Source organism: Diceros bicornis, chromosome 15 (genome assembly GCF_020826845.1).
Source record: "Diceros bicornis minor isolate mBicDic1 chromosome 15, mDicBic1.mat.cur, whole genome shotgun sequence".
Lineage (NCBI taxonomy): Eukaryota > Metazoa > Chordata > Mammalia > Perissodactyla > Rhinocerotidae > Diceros > Diceros bicornis.
The window spans coordinates 66,971,051-66,993,071 of record NC_080754.1 but is presented as its reverse complement, the minus strand read 5'-3'; the positions used below and the strand labels follow the sequence as shown (position 1 = coordinate 66,993,071).

Genomic DNA, 22,021 nt, shown 5'->3' with positions numbered 1-22,021 from the left:
TCCTGCTGTCCCTAGGATACAAGACTTTGGGTGCTAAAACGGGGAGGGTTGGTCCCCCTATTTCAAAGCCAGGCCAGGTGTTGGCCAGCAGAGCCTCCCAGGCACCCAGCAGGGCGCCTGGCCCCAGCTCTGCTCAAGCAGCTGAGGATGCGAGACCACCGCCAAGGGGAGGTCAACCCCAAGAGCTGTGGATCTGTATTACTCCTGTCCTCCCACTACAAGGAGGAAAGCTGCTTCCTGTACAAATCAACCAGCCCCTGCAAGGTACTGACCAAGACACTTCATAATCTCTTCTCCTCATTAAGGTAAAATCTCTATTTAGACCAAACTGCATGTGGGGAGTTGGGGGGGGTCTGTCCCGAGGGCTTTCTGTTCCACTTGAGGTCATCTAACCCCCCTGAGGCCACTGTGGACCAGACCAGGTGGATACTAGGTCCTCAGGGAGTTCCAAGCAACATGACTTTCTAACCTTTCTCAATGCTTTGTGACTATTTACCAAAGGACCCCTACCTCATTTGCCCCCAGACCACATTAGACCATGACACATGCCAAGAGCCACCTTCTCTGCAGGGCTTTGCCTCATTCTCAAAAACAGTAACAAAACTTTTGGGACACAGGCTCTGCAGGAAACCGTCAAGAAAGCAGGGTGGCTGACCTCTGAAACAAGCTCATGTTACTAGTTCTTTGGATAGATTGTAACAACTTCCAAATTAGAACAAACCACTGTAAACCTTCAATAAGACTACAGACAACAAGTGGCATTCAGGTCTTTCAAAATTCAATAACAACCTGCAACATGAAACAAAATGATCTGCGAGGAGGTTTTCAAAGTAGAATGTCTTCAGCGCACTGTTCTGGGACCTCCAGTGTGGAGTCCGCAGGAAAGGACTCATTGAACTAGCTGAATTCCAGAAGCCCTCATGAAGGGAGCCAGGCCAGGGGGAAAGCAAACCCCTCACCCTGCTGTAGGAGCCCAAGGACGATGTGTAGAGAGGAGCCCCTTCACCGAGTCCCCGAGGTAAGCCTCCCGGTGAGGAGTGGGCCGTGCCCTCCTCCACCCAGGATGCTGTCAGATGCAGAATCCAAGTCCACATGGTCAGCCTCCCTATGAGGAGTGGACTGTGCCCTGCTCCCCCAGGATGCTGTCAGATGCCCAGTCTGCAGGGTCAGCCTCCCCGTGAGGAGTGGGCCTCGCCCTGCTCCACCTAGGATGCTGTCAGATGCAGAGTCCCAAGTGTAAGTCTCCCCTTGAGGAGTGGGCTGAACCCTGCTCCTCCCAGGATGCTGTCTGAGTCCAAGTCCACAGGGTCAGCCTTCCCATGAGGAGTGGGCCTTGACCTGCTCTGCACAGGATGCTGTCAGACACCTCTCCAGCACTCACCTCCACCTGCAGAGCCACCTTTCCCTGCACTGCCAGGAACCTTCTAGCAACAGAGCATCTGGGAGGTGTATCCATCCAGCAGGTACAAGCTGCATTTGCTCAGCCACATTCATGATTGCAGAGATCAAGGCAGGCTCCCTGCCATCAAAAGAGCAGAAAAGTCACAGCAAATCCAAGAAGATAGTGACCTAAGGAAGAACGTTTCCTGACTATCCTGTTACTTGACATTGTTGGCACTAGCCCAAATCAGTGGAGAGCAGGGTGGCTGCAGGGTGGGGGTGAGAGGGTGGTGGAGGCCATAAGGTGGGCACTGGTGGCTGTGAGGTGGCCATGGTGGCCCGAGGTGCCCCGAGCAGAGACGGTGGCGCAGACCACAGCTACACAGCACCCAGCGCTGACTCACCCGCTGGACAGGCCCCGAGTACAAAGTGCTGTCCACCTCAGGCTGGACCTCATGGGGGGCTGACTGGGCAGTGGCGGCCAGTTACCTGTGGAAGGAGACGGTGGTTTCTCCTCGTTGCCTGGCCAATGGGAGCAGATGGTGGCCGCACAGCGAACACCATCTCAGGCCTCAGGCTGTTGCACCGCCAGGCTCCGTCCCCCTCCTCACCACCCCTGAGTGGGACCACCACGAGGGTAGAGCTCTGGGCAATACTCTATGGGATGTGGAACTGGTTCCCGTGGCCTACAGGACAGCAAGATGGCAGCACTTACTCCAGCCACCCCCAGTGCACAGTTCTGATCGTTCTTGAGCTTCTGTTAGTGTTTCTTTATATAAAAACAAGCCATTGCGAATGCATGCTTTTCTTTGCATGTTTGTCCTTGTAATGAGCAGTCAGACTCCGCACTTTTTGATGTGTGCTGACAGCTTACGCCTCTCCTCTCCCTCTTCCCCTCATGTCCACACCTGGACAAGCTGAAGAGCAAGTCCAGAGTCTCCCTTCTCTGGCATTGGCTTCGGATCCAACCACACAAGCCCCTGTATGTGTGCAGAACTCTCGCCCTGGTCTCAACCCTGGCAAAGATTTCTTGCTTTGACCAAACTTTAGTCAGGATCCTGAACCTTTTCCTAGGTTTGTCTGTGCACTTCCTTGTAAAATCCAGTTTTAGTAAGAACCTTGCTAAGTCAGTTTAAGCAGAACCCACACCCGTAGATCTGATCACCCTCGAGATCTGCTTGGGCTCCTCCACGTCCCCCACCATCCCTCAGGTGGTGTCTGATAACTCTGGCCTGGCTTCGGTAATAATCCTGTTAGGTCAGGTTAGCTAGAAACCCCAACACTTGTTTTTTCTCTTAGTAATTTTCCATCTCCTGACCCCTACCATGCTGCCTGGCCGTGAATGCTCACTTGCCCATGCTGCATTCAAAGTCGAGCCCAATCTCATTTCTCCCCAGCTGTGAATCCCATCACAGTGGTCTCTACATATTGCAGTGGTTCTGAATAAAATATGCCTTACCATTTTTGACAAGTGTCATTGAATATTTTTTCTTTAAAACCTCCAACCACGATAAAAACCCAGGCCTGGTTTCTTTCCTTGCTCCCTCAAGCCATTTCAGAGCTGCTTGTGATTTTGGCCCTGCTCTCCTCAGAGACTTCTATTATGTGAGTCATAAGACTTTTGTTAACTTCTGTGTGTGTGTGGAGGGGGACATACACCAGCATCAGTCTCTCCATGGCAACCATAGCACTTACCAGTGAGCAGTCGTATTTTGAAAGGAATCTCTTTCTCTGGGCGGTAGGTCTCAACAGTGAGTTCAAAATATTCAGTGAACGATGTACTAAACAGATGTGCTGTCATCCAGGCTTTGTTGTTCCATTTGAGCATTGACTCTAAGTTAAAGTTACCGGATGCATTACCCCTAACAAGAAAGCGAGCCTGTACAAAGGCCCAGGGGGGTGGATTGGAGGGGGAGGGGAGAGAACAGGATCAGTTAGAGGAACCAGAGGTCAGAGTGTGAGACAGGAGTTGGAGAAGGAGCCAGAGCAGTCAATAACAGCACAGCAGCCAGGTCAAGTCCCTGTGCACCGTGTCTGGGAGTCAGGATCTTCTAATAGCAGTCAGTGGGGGAGCCCCACTTCTGCTTGGATCTCTGGGGGACAAGAAGGCAGTGCCTTACCACGTCTGTCTGTCCACAGCTCCCAGACCCTGGCCAGGGAGCACGAAGCACTGATGCAGAAGTACCTGCACCTGCTGCAGATCGTGGAGATGAGAAGACAGTGGCCAAGCAGCTACGGCAGCAGATCGAGAATGGGGAGATCAATATCGAGTGGCTGAAGGCAGAGGTGACTGCTGACGAGGGGTGCAGAAGAGGGTGGCCAGGGTGCCCAGGGCACAGGCCCAACACCTCACACTCCAGGCTTCAGCAGGATCGGGGGGGCACATGACCGGCAGCGGGGACCAGCTTCCAGCCACAGCTAAGCCAGTCTCCAAAAGTAAATTTAGTGATGCTGGCAGAGAGGGAAGGGCCTTAGTCAGATCTGAGTTCAGATCTGCCACTTGACAGTTGCAACTTGACAGTTGCAACTTGGAGTGCGCCCCCCCCATCCTCTATGCGTCCATTCCTTCATCTATAAAACAGCCTTTTTATACTTGCCTGACAAAGGTGTGAGGATTGAGTGAGGTTATTTATGGGCGAGTTTTTATTTACTCTGCTGATGACCACATTGAGTAAGCATCCCCACATTATCAGCTGAAGAGTCCGGGGACACAGGGTCCTGGTAGGTCATCATAGTGTGGGCTCCTGGCTCAGTTCCAAGCAGTCGTTCTCTCTGCCTGTCATAAGAGCTCCTACAGGGGCTCACCGGCTCCAGGCTCATTGGTCTGGAGGCCATGCTGTTGCTAAGTTAAGCCTTCTAGAACTTCACTACTCAAAATGTGGTCCATGAAGCAAGAGCATGTTGGAAATGCAGAATCTCAGGCCCTGCCCAGACCTCCAGAATCAGAATCTGCACTTTCACAACATCCCAGTTGATTGCCATTTACATTAAAGCTTGGGAGGCGCTGGCTCTCTGTCCCTTAGACGCCCCTCACCAGCTGTCTACCCCAGCACCGAATGATCTGATTGCCTCTCCCCCCTCAAGAAGGACACTGCCTTCTTGTCCCCCAGAGATCCAAGCATGTTCACCAGATGCTCAGAGCCATTTGGCCACGTCACACGAGGACCGTGGACTCTGAGCTGAGGATGGGAAAATGGAAACATAGATTCTAACGAGGGTCGGCTGCATGATTTGTAGGGCCTGAGGCAAGGGAAAAATGCAAGGCCCTGGGTGGAGTCGGGGAAGTCGACCTCCCCTTCTCACAGCCCACCAACCCACCCATGGCAGACAGGCGCCCCCCCAATTTCAACCTCCAACCTCCTCTAACCTCTGTGCCATGATACACTTGGTACCTAGATGAGGGGTGGGCAAGATGTCCCTGCTGAGTCACCCACCTAGTGCCCAGGCATTGTCCCTCACCCTGCCCTGAGACACCATCGGGATTGCACTGCACCCACTCTTACTGCACCTACACCGAGGCTCCTGAAGAGGGTTGAGGGTGACTCACGGAGGGATGTGAGTTTTCCTTGCTGACTAGACCCATTTGTTCCCAGAGAGAGGGTAGAGGAGGTCATGGGTTCTGGGGTGCCAACGTGTGTGGAGCAAGCAGCTGAGAGACCATCCCAGTGAGGCAGCAGGAGGCAGGAACACATGGGGGCTGACGCTCCAAGCCCCTGGGGTGTGCTCCATTGTTCCATCAGATGTTACTCATGAAAACAAATTAAAAGAGAAATGGTTAAGAACTACAAGGTTGCAACTGCGGAACTTGAAGCCCCAAGCATGGGGCCTTCTGAGCATAAGACCCCATCACATGACTTTGAAGCCAGCTCTGCCTGGAATGTTCAAAGATCTGAAGTTGCCAATTCCACCTTATGGTGCCGCTGCCAAGCTCTGAACTGATGGTCACGTCAGCTCGGAACTTGAGGTTGAACAAAAGTTTCAGATTCCACACACCTCCTCTACCCTGCACCAGGCACTGTCAGACATGCTTCCTTAGTCAGTCCCCATAGCTATAATCATAGGATTGAATGAGGAAGGGGACTAAGAGAACTCAAGTCATCTGCCCAAGCTCACACAGCTGGGAGGTGGCAGAGCCAGGACTAGAACCCACGTCTCCTTGTCTACTTGCTAGTCTTGCCACTCTTCTCATAGCCTCTTCCCATGTCACTCCTGGGATGGGGGCTTGTCCCGAGTCTAAACCATCTGGTTCACTCTGAGATCTATCCTAGCCCTACACATATCCCTGAAACCAAGCTGAGTCCTTGTTAGGGACCAGGGAATAGGTCTAGGGACCAGCACCAGGTTAGTGGCTTCATGATCAAGGGTGTCGGGTGTCATTCATTCACTCACTCACTCATTCACTAACTGCCTAAGATCAGCTGACCACTGCCTCATCCTCTTCCCCAGGCTCCTCTTCCCTCATCACTTGGGGATCCAGCCAGTGCTCCCTGGTCATGAGCTGTGCACATCTTGGCCTTTGCACATGCTGGGGCTTCTGTTTGGAGTGCCCCTGCCACCCCCACGCTTCCCTGCCTGGTGGGATCCTACCAAGCTCGAATGCCTCCTCCTGGGGACTCTCATCCCAGAATGTTCTCCTTGCCCCCTGCTCCCACGGCTTTCCCACCCTCAGCATGCCATGTCAGAGCCAGGTCCTTGGGTGTCTGTCCCCAACCCGGCCTGGTGAGACCTCCTTGAAAGCAGGGGTGTCCTTTATCACTCTGTCCCTTCTGCCTCACACATAGTAGGTACTCTGTAAGGGCTTGATGAATGAATGGGCATCAGGATCTGTGGCAGGCAGTAAAGAGATGGAAGATTCTACCCTTAAGGTCTGATTGGGGTAGAGTGTGATTGGTGCCATAATAGAGTTTGCGGTGTGAACCCAGCTAGAAAATGAGTCATTTTATGGCCAAAGAAGGTGTGGGTTCATGTCGCATATGGCCTTGAAAGGTTTCAGGTGTTGGTAGGCCAGAGAAGGGGTGGGTGCAAAAGGCAGGGCCCTCTCTGGTGCTGGGGAGCACAAAACTGGTCAGTTTTGAGTGAAAGTGTGTGTGTGTGTGTGTGTGTGTGTGTGTGTGTGTCAGTGTGGCAGCAGAGGCCTGTTTGGTGGGAATTTGGAGCAACGTTTTCAACTGAGTGCATTACTCTCCAGGGCAAAGGATTTCTTTAAGAAGACTGAAAGATCAGCTTGGTAAAGCCTTCTGGCTGTAGTCTCTCTCTCTCACTGTCTCTCACTCTCTCTCACTCTCACTCACTCTCACTCACACACACACATCCACATCCTGCAGGGCAGAGGACACCTGTGTGCTCTGGAGGGGCTTTAGGAGGGTGAAACAGAGCCCATTTCCCAGGTAGTAGGCCATCAGGTAGGCAGGAGGCACTGAGAAGCCAAGTAAGTGATGAGTGACGCCCGTGACAAAGATAGAGTGTCTTAGAAAGTCAGAGCTGGGAGGGATCTGAGAAGTCAGAGGTCCACAGAAGAGGGAGGACTTATCCAAGGTCACTCCAAGGTCACTTCCACTGCTAGAATCCAGGCTTAACCTTGGGTCTCCTGGCTGCAGATCCTTGGCCTGTGGCTGCCCCACAACTGATTCCTTCCTTGCTGGGGAGATGGGCCATCTAAAACTGCTCCTTACCCCCGTGTGGGCACTCCTTGTGTCCATCAGGTGGAGCTAGATTCTGCTGCAATTACAAACAGCCCCCAAGTCTCAGTGGCTTAAAACAACAAAGATTGCTTTTTCTCTCACACTGTGTGTCCATTGTGGGTTCCGCTCCACAACATTCTCACTCAGAGTCAGGGTCACAGGCTGATGGGTCTCCCACAATCAGGAAATTCACCAGTCCCATGGCAGGGGAAGCAACGTGGCAAATGGTGCCTGACAGCACTGCTCACATTTCATTGGACAAAGTGAGTCACTTGAACACACTCAACTTCAGGGGCTTGGGAAGTACAGTCCTGCCCTGTCCCAGGAGGACAACCAGAGTATCCAGGAAAGACCTAATGACACCCAACTGGCTCCTCTTTCAGTCCCCAAGCCCCTGACACCAGCCAAGTATAGACCAGACTTTCTGAAAGGCTTAGATACAGTAGGTGTTTGCAGTACTGAAACAGAAAATGGCTTAAAGGTGAATAGAAGACATCCTTGCCCCTCTGTCACTCAGCCTTTCCTGCTACACGGATTTCTTGCTGACCTCCTCTCCTCACACTGGCCTCTCTCCACATGCTTCCAACGCCATTTTGTTGGTGGTGGGGGTGTTCATAATCTCTTTATCTGCCAAGACCCTCGCCCCCGTCCAGTGATGTGCTGGAGCTGGCTTATACCAATTTGCAAGTTTGTTGTGAAATTTTCAAGACTCTTTCAAGCTTGTTATTCACCCTTTGGTAGCTTAAAATGGGCCAAGGTTGGAATGTTTACACCATGGAAATCAGCCAGTGCTACCAGTCAGAGTTTTTTTTTTAGAGAGCTGGTCATTAATCCTTTACCAATATACCCTTGTATACACTTTCTTCAGGACCAGCTAAATACTTTGCTGGGTCCAGTGCAAAATGAAAATGCAAGGCTCTTAAGAATTTCAAGGCAACAACAACAGAGCCTGAAACCAGGCATTAGGCCCTTCTAAGCGGGCTGTGGACAGGTCACACATCAAGGACATTGGCCCTGTCTCTACTCCATGTATACTTTCCATCCCTGGAGCCCCAACCCACAGCCATGTCTCCCTAGAGGTAACGGGAGAGCATACTCAAACAAAAGTCTGCACAAAATTTATTAAGCAAAACTATCCAGCTCTGCTTAGTCTCTTCTTTTCCATCTAAACAGCCCTCTTGGGCCTTATCTTTTGTAACCAAAAAGCTCCAAGGACCATCTAAAACAAAGGGAGCATCCTCCTCTGAGAAGAATCCTCCCCTCCTCTAGAATCTTCAGTTTGGCACCATTTCATTGTTTTAATAGTTATTTTTCTCCCATTTATGATTGGAAGTAAGTTGGGATGGCTCAGGCAGCTCTAAAGGGCAGGGTAGGAGTTTAGAGATGGTGGTGATATTTTACTGACTTGGTAGCACTCAGAATCCTGCAAGCCTGACTCTGCAAGAAACTGCAGAGATCTTTAGTTCAGGGTTTAAGGTAAAACTGTAGCCATGGAATCAGGTTTGCAAACCAACTTTGACATGGAGAGGGCCGCCTTGACCCCTCCCCAGTCAGCCCCTCTGCAGGGCCCACTCTGTGCCTTGAGTCCTATTTCCCATGTTCCTCCTGCCATCCCCAACCCTGCTGTCCTGCACTCAACACCCTGTCATACCCTGCATCTTTGTTCACACCATCCCCTCTGCTCCAATTCCTTCCATTCTATAACACACTTGCTGGGCTCCTTTTTTTCTTTGTGAGGAAGATAAGCCCTGAGCTAAAATCCATGCCAATCCTCCTCTTTTTGCTGAGGAAGACTGGCCCTGGGTTAACATCTGTGCCCATGTTCCTCCACTTTTATATGGGATGACACCACAACATGGCCTGACATGAGGTGCATCGGTGCAGGCCCGGGATCTGAACCCGGGCCGCCAGCAGCGGAGCTCGTGCACTTAACTGCTACACCACGGGGCCAGCGCAGTTCGGATCCTGTTTTGTCCTGCAAAACCTCTGGGTAGCGCTTGTGGCTTCCATGGTGAGACCCTCCCACTGCAGGAGGTGTGCACCTTGTTGGAGTATAAGTTACCTCTGTGGGTATCTGACTCTCTTCTTAGGCTGGAAGCTCCTCCAGGGAAGGGATCTGACTTATCCACCTCTGGCTGTGTCTCACCCGTGCCCAGCTTGGTGCCCACCACAGAGACTCCATCAGGACATGCTGACAGGATTGGCACAAAGGGAGACAGAGATGGGCATCTCTTAGGCTTGGAAGAGGCCAGAGGGAATGGAGGAAGGAGAGAGAACTGAGTTGTGTGGCAGCTGGTTGAAAAGCAAGAAGTACAGAGATCTTTAGCAAAACTTTGCTAACAAAAGAGAGAAAACCCAGGACTAATTCCTCCACCAATGACTGCACTGACTAAATGCATTCTGGATTAAAGACACTGTCTCCAGAGAGGGGACTGGGGTGTGGCAGGAGCCTATGAGCAGTGCTGCTAAGGAGTGTGACAAATGAGGGTTTGCCTCTGATGGGCCAAGAAGGTCAGACTGTGGGGTGGAAAGTGGGCAGGGCTCAGCTGAGACACCAGGCATTGACCCAGTTGGGCAGACAGAGCTGGACTCTAGCTGGCGAGTTGGGGTGTAAGCCAAATTCCAAACTCTCCATGGACATCGTTGAGAAGGGTCAGCTGAGCAGGCCCTGATGTCAGCCAAGCAAACCCAGATCCAAAGCAAATGCATCCCCTGAAGGGACCTGCAGGATAAGGGAAAGGAGGCCTCTGCGATCTCAGTGGGGCTGGGGCTCCTGCCACCATCCTGACACTGGTTTGTAGCAGGGTTGGGCCATGGTCCAAGGCTTCTGCAGGGTCCCCAGGCTCACAGCTTTCCAGAGCTTTGCCAACCTGGCCCGATCCTTAAATCAGATTCCCAGACTGCCAGTGTTGCCTATGCAGGGAGCAGAGTGCCTGACCTGATGGCATCTAGTTTTTGCTCTTGTCCCTGAGGAGTAGATGTCTTGTAGACGTATCTGAGAAGGGCGCCATCAGTTTTACATACAGACTAGTCTTACACACACACACACACACACATCCCTCCAGCCTAAAGAGAAAAGGATACCACGTGCAGATACCAGAACTGGCAAAGACAGCAGACTGGCATGAGGGTGATGACATCAGGACAGTAAGGGTGCTGACTGGGTATTCACGTGTCTCTGAGCTCTCCAGGAGCCTGTGTGTGAGTCCCTTAGCTCTTTAGAGTTCAGATCCAAGAACAGCCATTTTTTCATGTGCCAAGGGTCTCAGAGAATCGAAAAAACAGAAAAGCCTGCATCAGCAATGCATATTTCTCCATTAGATATTTTCAGCCGCTCTTCAAGCACAGGCCGGGGCAGTTTTAGCAACCCAGAAGTGGAGAGCGGGTAACTGTCCCATTTTGCTTTCAAAGTGCTCCATTCACTCAATTGTCAGAGCCCATTCATCCTGCGGTTCAGCAAGTGGCCTTGAGGGGACAAAGCCACGTGCCCTGAAAAGGGAGCAGAGCTGGCTCTGTGGCGTGTTTGTGATTTCCTAAGCTACTATCTTTGAACGTCTGCCACACAGCTCAGGGATGTCTCTGCACCCATTCAGCACCTTCCACTCCTGCTCTTGTTGTACTGAGGGAGTGAGACCCCAGGGTGGGGGTTTGCCCTCAGGCAACACACTGCTGGGAGAGGGGACAGCCCCCTGTGACACATCCCCGAAGAGGACAACACCAGGGGCCTCCAACAGCCAAAGTGCTGGGTCATCACAGAGGAGGGAGCAGAGAGCACACGTGGACAATGGGACCAGGGAGGGGCATCTGATGTGGCAGAGAAAGACAGAGACCACGGCAGGGAGATGAGGACAGGCTCCTAGGCTGGGGCTGCCCTGACTCCCGGGGGGGTTCACACTTTCTCTCTGGGCCTGTTTTCCTGTCCACAAATGGGGTGTATGACAGAGTCCCTATGGCATCCCCTTTGCTGTTCAGCTCAAACCCCAGACACACTGGGGAAGTTCCCAGTTCTCCAGGGTGGTAGGAGATGGGGGTTATGAGCAGAGGCAGAGGAGGAACAGTTGGGAGGGGAGAGGGCTGCAGGAAGTAGCAGAAGTCTCTCTGGCATCCTTACAGCTCACCCTGGAGAGGAGACTCGGGCTGTGTTCTGGAGCTGGCTGGCTGGGGAGCATGGGTGGGGAGGAGGATGCTGGGAGGGGAGCCACAGCAAATGTGGCTGCCAGGGGTGCTCAGAGGGCCATTACTCAGCCTGGTGCTAAGCTGCTAGTGAGAAGGCATGTTCCCCAGTGCTCTTTAGGTGGTGACAGGGCACTTGCATGGGAGAATCTGGGTGTTTTTGCTTTTCTGTTTTCCCTCAAAATGGGGTTGTGGAGAGCTAGCATTTACTGAGCACCTTCTCTGCATCAGGTCCTCAAATTGTCCCATTACTTGCAGGGGTGACCTCATTTCACCTTCAGATTCTCCAGGAAAGACCTGAGGTTAAGAGATGTTAGGCATCTTGCTGGAGGTCACACAGCTGAGAAGCAGCATAAGGCGGATTTGAGCCTGCTCTGCGTGGGTCTCAAGCCTTAGCTCTTTTTCACATCATCAGTGGCATTTCCTCTGAATTCTCTAGAGCCCTGAGTTCCTCTAAGATCCTTTAGGGTCACCCCAGCAGGTGGGCACTGAGGGTGCCAGGAAGGCTGGCAGCAAGAGCAGCTCCCATCCTCTGCCGGCTTCTGGGGAGTGTGACCCATGTTTAGGAAAGCCTGTGTTTGGTGTAGAGCTCTGCTGTCACCATCTTGAAATTTTGTCATTTTTTAAAGAAGGGATCCTGCATATTTGCTCTGCACTGGGCCCCACAAGTTACATAGTCTATCCTGCTGATGAGGTTTTCACATAAGGTGTCACTTGAGAAAGGTGTTTGCTGCTAGAGTCCCACGGACGGTGGCAGCCCCTGCCCTCTCCCTGGGCCCCTCAGCTCTGCTGGGACTTGGGGGCAGAGGCCCTTTGAGGGGCAGGAACTCCATGGCCGGAGCTTATACTGTGCTTCCTCTGTCAGTGAGGCCATCGTGTGTTTGCACCACATCTTTACCAAGGACCGAAGACCTGCATCTCCAGCTGGCCCACTGGGGCCTGGGTGAGCAGCCAGCCCTGGCAGAGGTCCCCAGCCACCACCTGAGAAGTCCCTCTCCAAGGCCCACTCCTCCAGGCTGGCGGCACTTCCATCCTCCCCGAGTGTAACAGTAGCCCCTTAAAAACTCACATAATCCCTCAGAGGGAGCAGAAGAGGAAAGACAAGTTGGCAAAAGCTGTTTTTCTAGGAAGAAGAGATATTTTTAGTTTCTTATCTATTTTCCCTTTTAAAAATAATATATATGAACACATTTGAGAAAATTTGACTATCTAGAAAAGCAGAAAATGTTAAAAGCTATATCAACCATAGTTCTCCTTCTCAAAGATAACCACTGTAAACACATTGATGTGTTTTCCTCAAACTTTTTTCTATACACAGATCTTGGGATTCCCCCCCCCATTTGATTTACATAATGTCACACATATGAATATTGAATATTGATGTGTTTTTTTTTTACTTAAGATTAGCACATGCTTTTTGATGGCTGTATGATGCTCCAGTACCTGTGAGCATGCCCTCATCCATGCAGCCATCTCCCATCATTGGCTCTTACAGTTGTCGCAACTACTAGAAACACTCATCTCTGCATCTGAAATGTTCATATGAGAGAGCGTCTCCTTGGGACAGGTTTCCAAAAGTAGAATGACAAAGAAAAGGTAGAAGCACGGTCAAGGCTCCCACTCCGTCCACCCTGCGTCACTGCTCTCCGAGCTGGCTGCACCGTCCTGATGGCCCCGAGGGCTGCACAGCAGGACCCCTGCATCGCGCCTCTCCCACACTGAGTGTGACCCTTTTATTGTTCACTTTCCTAAGTCAGAGAGCCCCGCTTTTCCCCAAGGTCACAATGAGAAGACTACCTAGAAGGAAAAGGTCTGCACTTCCTGTAGTTGCGTCATTGAAGGTGCTGTCCCTTGGGTAGTGTAAGAGCTCCCACTTAAGAGTTTATCGCAAAGGAAGCACGTTTTTCTTTTTTTTTTTTTAAAGATTTTATTTATTTATTTTTTCCCCCCAAAGCCCCAGTAGATAGTTGCGTGTCACAGCTGCACATCCTTCCAGCCGCTGCATGTGGGATGCGGCCTCAGCATGGCCAGAGAAGCAGCGCGTCGGTGCGAGCCCGGGATCCGAACCCGGGTCGCCAGCAGCGGAGCGCACTCACCCAACCACCAAGCCACGGGGCCGGCCCCACATTTTTCTTTTTTAATGGAGTTTATAAGCAGAGGTTTCAGTGGGTTCATCCCTGCCAATCAAGTATTGAAGGGCAGGTTTGGGGAGATTGGCTGGGCTTTCAGGGGCTGGAAGGTAGGGTATTGTGTATCCAGGAGGTTGGGACAGAGCGGGCCAGAAACAGACCCACCTTGCTGAACCTGGGGAGGCATGGAAGGACAGGGACACACAGATAAAGGGACAGAGAGCTGAGGGGACATGACCCGGGAGGGCATGTCATGTGGGGAGAAGCCCTGGAATGGGGGACTCAAGAGAGCTGGTTCCAGGCCAGCTACTGATTCACCTTATGACCACGGATGGGTCACTTCTGTCACTGGTGGGGCACTCTGGGAGGCCTCTTGGCGGAGCCAGGGCTGAGCGGGATGTGGAGCTGCAATTCAGTTACCACAGAGACCTCAGCTGAACCCCCAAAACTCTGGAGCTGGGTGGCCCTTCAGACCCTTCAGGCAGTGGGGCACACCACAGCACCCACAACAGCCCTCTCTGACCTTCCAATACACAGGTGTCAGAGTAGACGGAGCCCCATCTCTATAAAGATCTGTGACTCTGATGTGGTCCCAATGCCTGGGGCCACCTATCTGGCCCTGGATAGGGCAGTGGTGCCAGAGTCATCCCCAAAGGCAAGGGTGTCTCTGGGTGGGAGGTCTGAGCCTGGCCTTGACCTCTGTGGGTGGGGCTGGGTGACCGAGGGTTTGTGGGGCATCTCACCGAGCAGACATGTTGGCCATCCTGCTGCCCGTGTTCAATTTCTATCAGGAGCTAGTATCCAGCCAGCAGTACAGCCTGCAGACCCTGGCCAACTGCAAGCAGAACAGTGACTGACAAGCTGCTGAAGCACTATGAGGCCAAACTGACTGCAAGGAGAGAGTTTTGGAGACCTTCCTTACTGACCCCATGTTCCAGCTGGCATTTAGCCCTGTCCTTGAGGGCAAATGCATGGGGAGCCCACTGGGGGCATGACAGTGAGGGCCACATCTGGGAGGAAGCCACACCTGGGGGCACCAGGGGGCCATGGCCGGGAGAGCCCAAGCCCTAACAGGCCCCAGCTCTGGGCTGCCTGGAGAATGGGGTTAGAGCCAGCCCCTGACCTAGTGGACCGCAGGCCTGTCCAGCTCCACAGAGCAGGCAGTGTGGGAAGGCGAGGGGGAGCTCCAGGTCCTGAGCCCACCTCCAGGCCCTTCCTCTTGCTGGCTTAGAGCCTCAAGCTCTGGGCTCTTGCCCTAGACAAGACCCTGGAAAAGTCTTCACATTAGAGTCTGAGATCAGAAGTGCTGTGGGTGTCTGTCCTCAGCCCTGCTCATGGGAGTGCTAGGAGTTCAGAGAACCATCCTCCATCTGCTTTCTCTCGCCCTCTCTACATTGCTGCTTTCTCTGACTTGCTTCATCACAGTCTCTCTCCTTCCTCATCCTTGCCTCTGTCCCTCTCAACCTGCCTCTCCCTCCTGCAGATTCCCAGGCACATTCTGACACTGCACGAGCTCCTGGCCCACTTTTCACATGCACATCCAGCCAACAGCCTGGACGACGCCAGGGCTAAACTGGGGGGGTTGTCTGGGTGAGCTCGCCTCCCGGGTGCCACCACCAGTGGACAGGCCAGGGCTGAGGATGCTCTCCAGCGGGAGTTTGCTGAGCCCCAGATGGTAAATCTCATGTTCAGGTTAGGATCCCAGGAGGTGGTGTTTGGGGGACCCCCAGCCTGCCCCACCTGGAAGCAGGGTCCCCGGAGCAATCTGAGTTCACAGCTGAAGCCCAGGGAGCAGTTGGTGGGATGGTGTGGGTGGTGTGCTGTCCCTGGCACAGTTGTGGTTCGAGGAAGGGCCCTGGGCACTCACGTGGGCCCATCTGCCAGGATGGGGATCGGCCCAGGGACTCACAGGCACTCTGCCAACTTCCTCTGTTCTCCAGTGTCAGTGTCTCACAACCTGTGGTATAGGAGCCCCAGAGGGGAGCCTGGGTGGTGGGCCTTCATGAGCCCAAGACTGCAGTCAACAGCAGGCAGTGTCACAAGTGGACAAGCCCATGACTTGTCCAGTGTCAGAGGCCCCAGCCCTCTGGTCAAGGCACCTCCGCTGCCCCTCTTTCAGTCTCCAAAGCCCAGGGGGAACCTTCCTCTGCCAGGGCAGAAGCAGGGGGACCAGGGAGGAGGCGCCTACAACAGCCCTGGCAGCAGTTGACGGTGGCCTGCACCAGGTGGTGGCAGTGGAGTTGAGGAGGAGGTTCAGATTCAGGGTGTGTTTTGAAGATGGAACCAACAGGAGTTTTTGATGCATTAGATGTGGGGAGAGAGAAGATGGGAGTCAAGGGCGATTCCAGAGTTTTTGGCTGAGAAAGCAGAAGGTTAGAGTTGCTGCTAACGGGGATGGAGAAAGGTGCAGGAGGGGCAGGTGTGGAGGGGGAATCTTTCTTGTTTCATTGGAGCTTAACTGGGGGCATGTTGAACTTGAGATGGATAACAGTTGTGGAGAGGACAAGAAGAGAGCAGGGCATTTGAGTCTGGAGTGTAAGGGAGCGAGCCATTCGGGAGCCATCAGCTCGGAGATGGGATTATAGTCACAAGACTGGTGAGATCACCAGGGGAGTGAGTTTAGGCAGGAACGAGATGTGCACCAGGAGCTAGGCCCTGGGCTCTGCACCTTATGGAGGCCAAGATATGATGAGCAGCCTTGTACTCAGTGATGGGCTGCCAGAAACTGCAAAGGAGGGTCGGTCTGCAACGTGTGAGGTGCTGTCCCCAGCTCTGCCAACCACTCAGTGCCCTAAATGGCTTCCCGAGTCCAGCAAGAGGCAGCCAGTAGGGCCACGGATCCCACCTGGGCAGAGGGAGGACCAGGCTGGACCAGGGCAGGGCACAGGACCCGGAGTGGAGGTTCATTCAGGGAGCAGATGTAATCAGAGCGTGATTGTAGACTAACAGAAACCATTGTGGGGTGGAGACCCCATTCCTCTCGTGCCGCAAGTAGCCAAATCCTGCACACTTCCCCAAGGAGAAGACTTGGGACACCAGCGAGGCTCCTCATCCCTGCAAGATGCCCTGTCCTGGTGCGGGCAGGGGTGAGGAAGGCACATGGGTGCCAAGGCATTTATTCTAAGATCCTGATCCCCTTTCCCACAGCCTACTCTTCCTTTGTCCCACCTGATCACCTGTACCTGGCCTGAACACAGCCCTACTGGCACAGAAGAGGGTTTTCCTACCTTTCATCCTCCTCTCTCCCTCCGGGGAATGAGGCAAGCTCCCAGCCCGGCAGGAAGCCATCAGATAACAAACCCTCCCTGGCTGTGCTCAGAAACACTCCTCCCCTGGGGCTGGCTCTCTCCTACCTCTGGCCTTTGTCCTGCTTTTTCTCCTGAACCTCATCTCTTGGGCTCAATGTAACCCAGGTCATCAGTTTCAGTTCCCCCGGGAGCCTGCGGCCCTGGGAACTCCTCCCCAGCTGCGTGGACGGTGTGGCTCTCAGCACAAAACCCAGCCGGGGCTGGCAGGAGTCCTGAGCAGCTGCAGCTGGCACTTGTCTAACAGTGAAACTAGTGTTGCTACTCTGGGATCGCCCCCTTGTTTGTAGCAAATACGGCCCTCCTCAGCAAAATCCCCACCCTCTTCAAAAGAAATGGTTCTGCTTACTTTTGCTCACCTCCAAATATGAGTCCATCTCCAGGGAACTAGCATATCTTTGAAAGGTGCCTCCCTAGAAGAGGGCTAGGGCCTGGGTTGCTGAGAGCATTGCTGGGAGGGACGGACTGAGGCTCCTAAGGAAGAGACCCCATCTCCATGCCCCAATCTGATAACCAGAAAACAACGGATGATAATAGTTTTATAATACAACTTTGAAACCAGTGATAATAGCAACAGTGATCACTGCCCTTTATTCAAGCACCTGCCGTGTGGGCTGGGCCTGAGGTCAGCACGTGAAATGCGTTGTCGGGGGAAGAGAGAATCTCCCTCTGCCCTTTTCCTTAAGGTTCTTAAGGCTGGCCAAATAATTAACAAGACAGGTTAGCAGGAGAAAATAATACCAAGTTTAATAACATGTATACATGGGAGAAAGCAGGGACACTGCGTTTCTCCACAATAACAGAAATTCTCGTCTTAAATACCATGTTCAACCAATGACAAAGGAGGATGTTGGGGGTGGGGGTGTCAGTTACAGGAGATTATCACTAAAGCACTGTAAACAAGAGTAAGGTTTATTATGCAGTTTTAAGGCCTCACCTTCCACATTGATAAGTTTCTAGAAATGAGGTCATCCCCCCTCTTCCCAATACAGAGAGGGAGATACCTTTACAAAGGGAGACTTCCCTTGTAAATGATTGTCTGGCAACTCCTCGCAGGGCCATCCAGAGAATGTAGCCAGAGAGACAGAACTTCACGTAAGATGGGCTTGTTGGTGCCTTTTCTATTGTAACCTCTATCCTACATTATCTTTATAGCAGTCATGATAATAACTCCTTCCTGAAACAGATCTTTTGTTTTAAATTCTTTAGGCAGTTTGGGAGGGGAAACTCAAATATTCTTCCTGAGTTCCCTGAGTCCTTATTGTCTTCAGCTCGAAATAATCCACATACCAGAGTGGTGTTTCCTGGGGTAGCTTGCCCTGAGCACCATCAGCGTTCTCTTCCATCCTCACTCTGACCTTCTACAGGTGAGCAAACTGAGAGTCAGAAGGGCCCAGTAATTGCTCATCACGCTGAGTTCATTAATCACGGATCCAGCTCAACCAGTGTCATCTCTCATTGCTCGGAGGGTTAAATTGGACAGTGTCTACTACCACACACATTAACCAGCCCTCTTGGTGATCTGGTCGTGCTTGTAGAATTTGAGGCATCAGCAGACAAATAAGAGGTTTTGTGCTTTTCTTGGAGTAGGTGGGGTACTTTTTCCAGACTCCCCTCCCCACAAAATTACTAACATCCTAAGATTCCTGAAAACCCACCAAGGCTCTTAGCAAAGTTGGCAAATCACAGGCCTCTTTTCCCACCAATGCTATTTTTAAAAAGCAGTTAAATGGCGCCACCTGCTGGAGGAGGAGTGTTGCGGCAGTCAGAACAGGACAAATAGGAGAGTTGTCCTTATTCTCAGACTAAGGGGCAAGGTGTGTTCTGCTTCCCCCCAGAAGTGCTGGAGCCTACGGGAGTCAGTCTTTCCATGAGCCAGTGCGATTGCCAGGTGCTCAAAAACTAAGCCATTCCAGGGCAGAACATTAAGGAAGCAACTGTATAAAGTGCATTGGAGGATGGGTGGAAAGAGTAAGTGCAAAGGCCCTGAGGCAGGATGGGTGGGTGGAGTTCGATGGATGGAGATAAGACCAGTAGTGGTGTGGGGCACAGAGTAATGAAGAAATGTTTTTTCCTGTACTCCCGTCCTCCTCTCAGTTTTGCCGTCTCTTTTCCACGTGGTTCAGACTTTCAGATCAGACCTGCTTTCTAGCTATTAATCTCCATTTCCTTCTCTCTGAAATAAGAACACCTGTCTCCTTGGGCTGTCAGAAGGATGATGTGAGCTCATGCCCATAGAGTGCCCAGCACAGCAGGTATTCAATATGCATGCTCTTTCCCCCTCCGTGACCACAGTCTCCACCTGAGCATCTTGGGTGCCAGGCCTTCTTCCTAGGTCTGGCCAGAGGCCCGGCATTCCCTTCTTCCTGAGAGGTGGGGGCAGCCTGTCTCTGACTTATTTTCTGTCCCCACAGGATAATGCACAATGAAGTAAACGAGACAGAGATCATCCAGGAAAACATAGCCATGGAGTGCATGATCATCAAAGGCTATGAGACCCACCTGGACACCAGCCAGACTTTTGTGAGACAGGGCATGGCACCCTGCCTCCCCCCAACCTCAAGGTAGGCCCCAGCAGTGGTGGCATTCGGGTACACCACCAGTTGGTTTGGCTACCTTGTGCCAAAAACCTGCCAACATGATTGCGGAGTATTCCAGGGCTGCTGGAGGAATGTGACAGCTGTATGTAAATGTCGGTATCTGCACACATGGATGCAGATATTACTGTTTTTCACAGTTCCCTTCTCTCCAGATGTACACATGATTCTTCCCAGATGCCCTTGATGTGTCTGTGGATGTCATAGTAAACACTGACATGTCCTTTTGGGGAGAGAGGAGTGGAGGATGAAGATAGATACTGATTGGCCCCGTGAATCACAAGCATGTTCAGCATCCGAGTGGAAGTCGTGTGGGTCAGTCCCTCTGTCCCTTGCTCATCATCCTTTGTCCCTTGCGGGAGGCCGTGATCATAGCAGTTCTCACAGGTAGGAGGTTGCCTTCACCCTCAGCCTCCACTCTCCTTGGGAGCCGTGTTTGAGAGGCACAGCCCTGTGAGGGGGCAGCTAGAGGCTGTGACTGAGGGGACTGACTTCCAACTCGGAGACGTTAGAGCCACTAGGACTTTGAGAGTCAGCTCTTCAGATTCCAATTGCTGTGGGACCCTAAGCTTCTGTTTACATGCCCCCGAGGTGACCTCCACCTCAGATGGGCCTCCTGAGTTCCTTCTATCCAGCCCTGGGATTCTCTGAGCAGATGAAAATCTCACCAGACCCTCGTGAGCCCTGTGCAGCTGCCTTTGGCCCCTGCTGCCCTTAGCAAGGGTATTGTTGACTTGGAGTTCTGTCCTGAGCCCCTCTGTGTGGCCCCTGTGCCTTTTCCCTAGGCTGACCCTGTGACCTGTTGGGCCCAGAGCCAGCCTTTCCGTGTCCTGGCTCACCCTGAGATGCATTGGGTCCAAGTTGGAAGTGCCCCAAAGAATGACCTCTCCTGGGGTGGGCAGTGTCACCACAGTCCAGGAATCTGCTCCATTGCCCTGAGCCCAAGCATTTCCTCCCCTCCTGAGGGGCTTGGACTTGAAGACCAGACAAGGGGGCCCAGCAAGGTTCCCGGCAGTGATGGATGTGGGCAGGAGGCAGAGTGGTGGTCCAGAGCAGGCCTGGGGAGATGGAGCGTCAGGGAGGGCTTCCCGAGGAGGCATCACTGGAGTCGAGTCTTGAAGGGTAAGTAGGAGTGCACAGGGTGGAAGGGTGAAGGATGGGGCTCCTTCCAGGCCAAGGAGCAGCACTCAGGAGCCACAGGTAACTTGCCCTGGAACTAGAGTGGCAGCAGAGAGGGGAGGTGGTGGTAAGGAAGGAGAAGTGCTGGAGCAGCCTGCTGGCGGGCCTTGAAAGCCTGAGTCCCGAGGACAGTGAGGAGCTGGTGGAGTAAGTGGGGAGAGGAGGCCTGGGCCACGTCTTAGGGGAGCTGGGATGGCAAATGTGTTCATCACAGTCCCCTGCTCTGCCCAGGAGTGGCTTCCGAGTGCACCTTGTTGAGAACTGAGGGGCTCTCTGGGCTCTGCAGCCCAGCATGTCGTGACTGATGGGTGATGTCTGCTGCGGCTGTGTGTGGCAGCAGGTGCCCTGTGTCTCTTGCTCATCCCTCTGGGTCAGAGCCAGCTCCACACTTGTCCAGCCTCCTGCCTCCTCCAGACCCAGCCCTAAAGAGGTACAGCCTTTTAGATACAGGATACAACCTTCCTTAGAGAGGGAGTACAAACAATACCCTAGTTGGCCTAAATTCAGCCACCAGTTAAGAAAGCCTTCAGGTTCAACAATATACTTATCTTAATTTCAATCACAGAAACTAACTCCTAATCTAATACTGCATTAATCTATTAATTCATAGAAGTAGTACTGTTACTATAAGCAACAAGAATTATTTCTCCTTGCATAATCTTATAACAGATAATCACCAAAAGTTAACAATAAAATAAATTCAACCCAATAATTATTTATTACATTAATTGTTAACCCAACACAGGTAGGCATTCAAGGAAAGATTTAAAAAAGTAAACTCTGCAAACACAGCCCCCACCTGTTTACCAAAAACATCTCCTCTGGCATTTCTGGTGTTACAGGCACTGCTTGCCCAGTGACACGGTGTAAAGGCCGCAGTGACTGGACCCTGCAAAGGCAGCATCATCATTTGTTGTCTAAATGAGGACTTGTATGAACAGCCACTCGAGGGTTTTACTCTCTTTTACTTTTAATCAGTGAAATTGACCTTTCCCTGAAGAGGCGGGAATGACAAAATAAGACAAGAAGACCCTGTGGAGCTTCAATTAATTCAAAAAAAAAAAAGTAAGCCAAATCAAGGGATAACAAATCTTAAATGGACTAACAATTTTGGTTAGGGTGACCTCAGAGAAGAAAATAACCTCTGAGTGATTAGACCAACTAGTCAAAATATTTCATCACTTATTGATCCAAAATATTAATCAACAGAACAAGTTACCCTCGGGATAACAGCACAATCCTATTCTAGAGTCCATATCCACAATAGGGTGTATGACTGCGATGTTGGATCAGGAGATCCCAGTGGTGTAGCCACTATTAATGGCTCATTTGTTGAATGATTCAAGTCCTATGTGATCGGAGTTCAGACCAGAGTAATCCAGGAGTTTCTATCTATTCCATATTTCTCCCAGTAAGAAAGGGCAAGAGAAACAAGGCGTACTTTACAAAAGCACATTCAAACTAATAGATGATATAATCTTAATCTAATATATATATGTATATAGCCCTGCCTATGAACGAGGTTTGTTAGGCTGGCTGATTAATTGAATGAAACGTAAACCTGTATAGCCAGAGGT

General features: G+C 52.0%; 1 protein-coding gene across 1 annotated transcript in view; it reads right to left on the bottom strand.

The window, feature by feature from the left end:
• Nucleotides 1–22,021, bottom strand: part of LOC131415035 (uncharacterized) — a 260,753-nt gene that overhangs the window by 28,891 nt on the left and 209,841 nt on the right. The gene's annotated exons all lie outside the window — the stretch shown is intronic.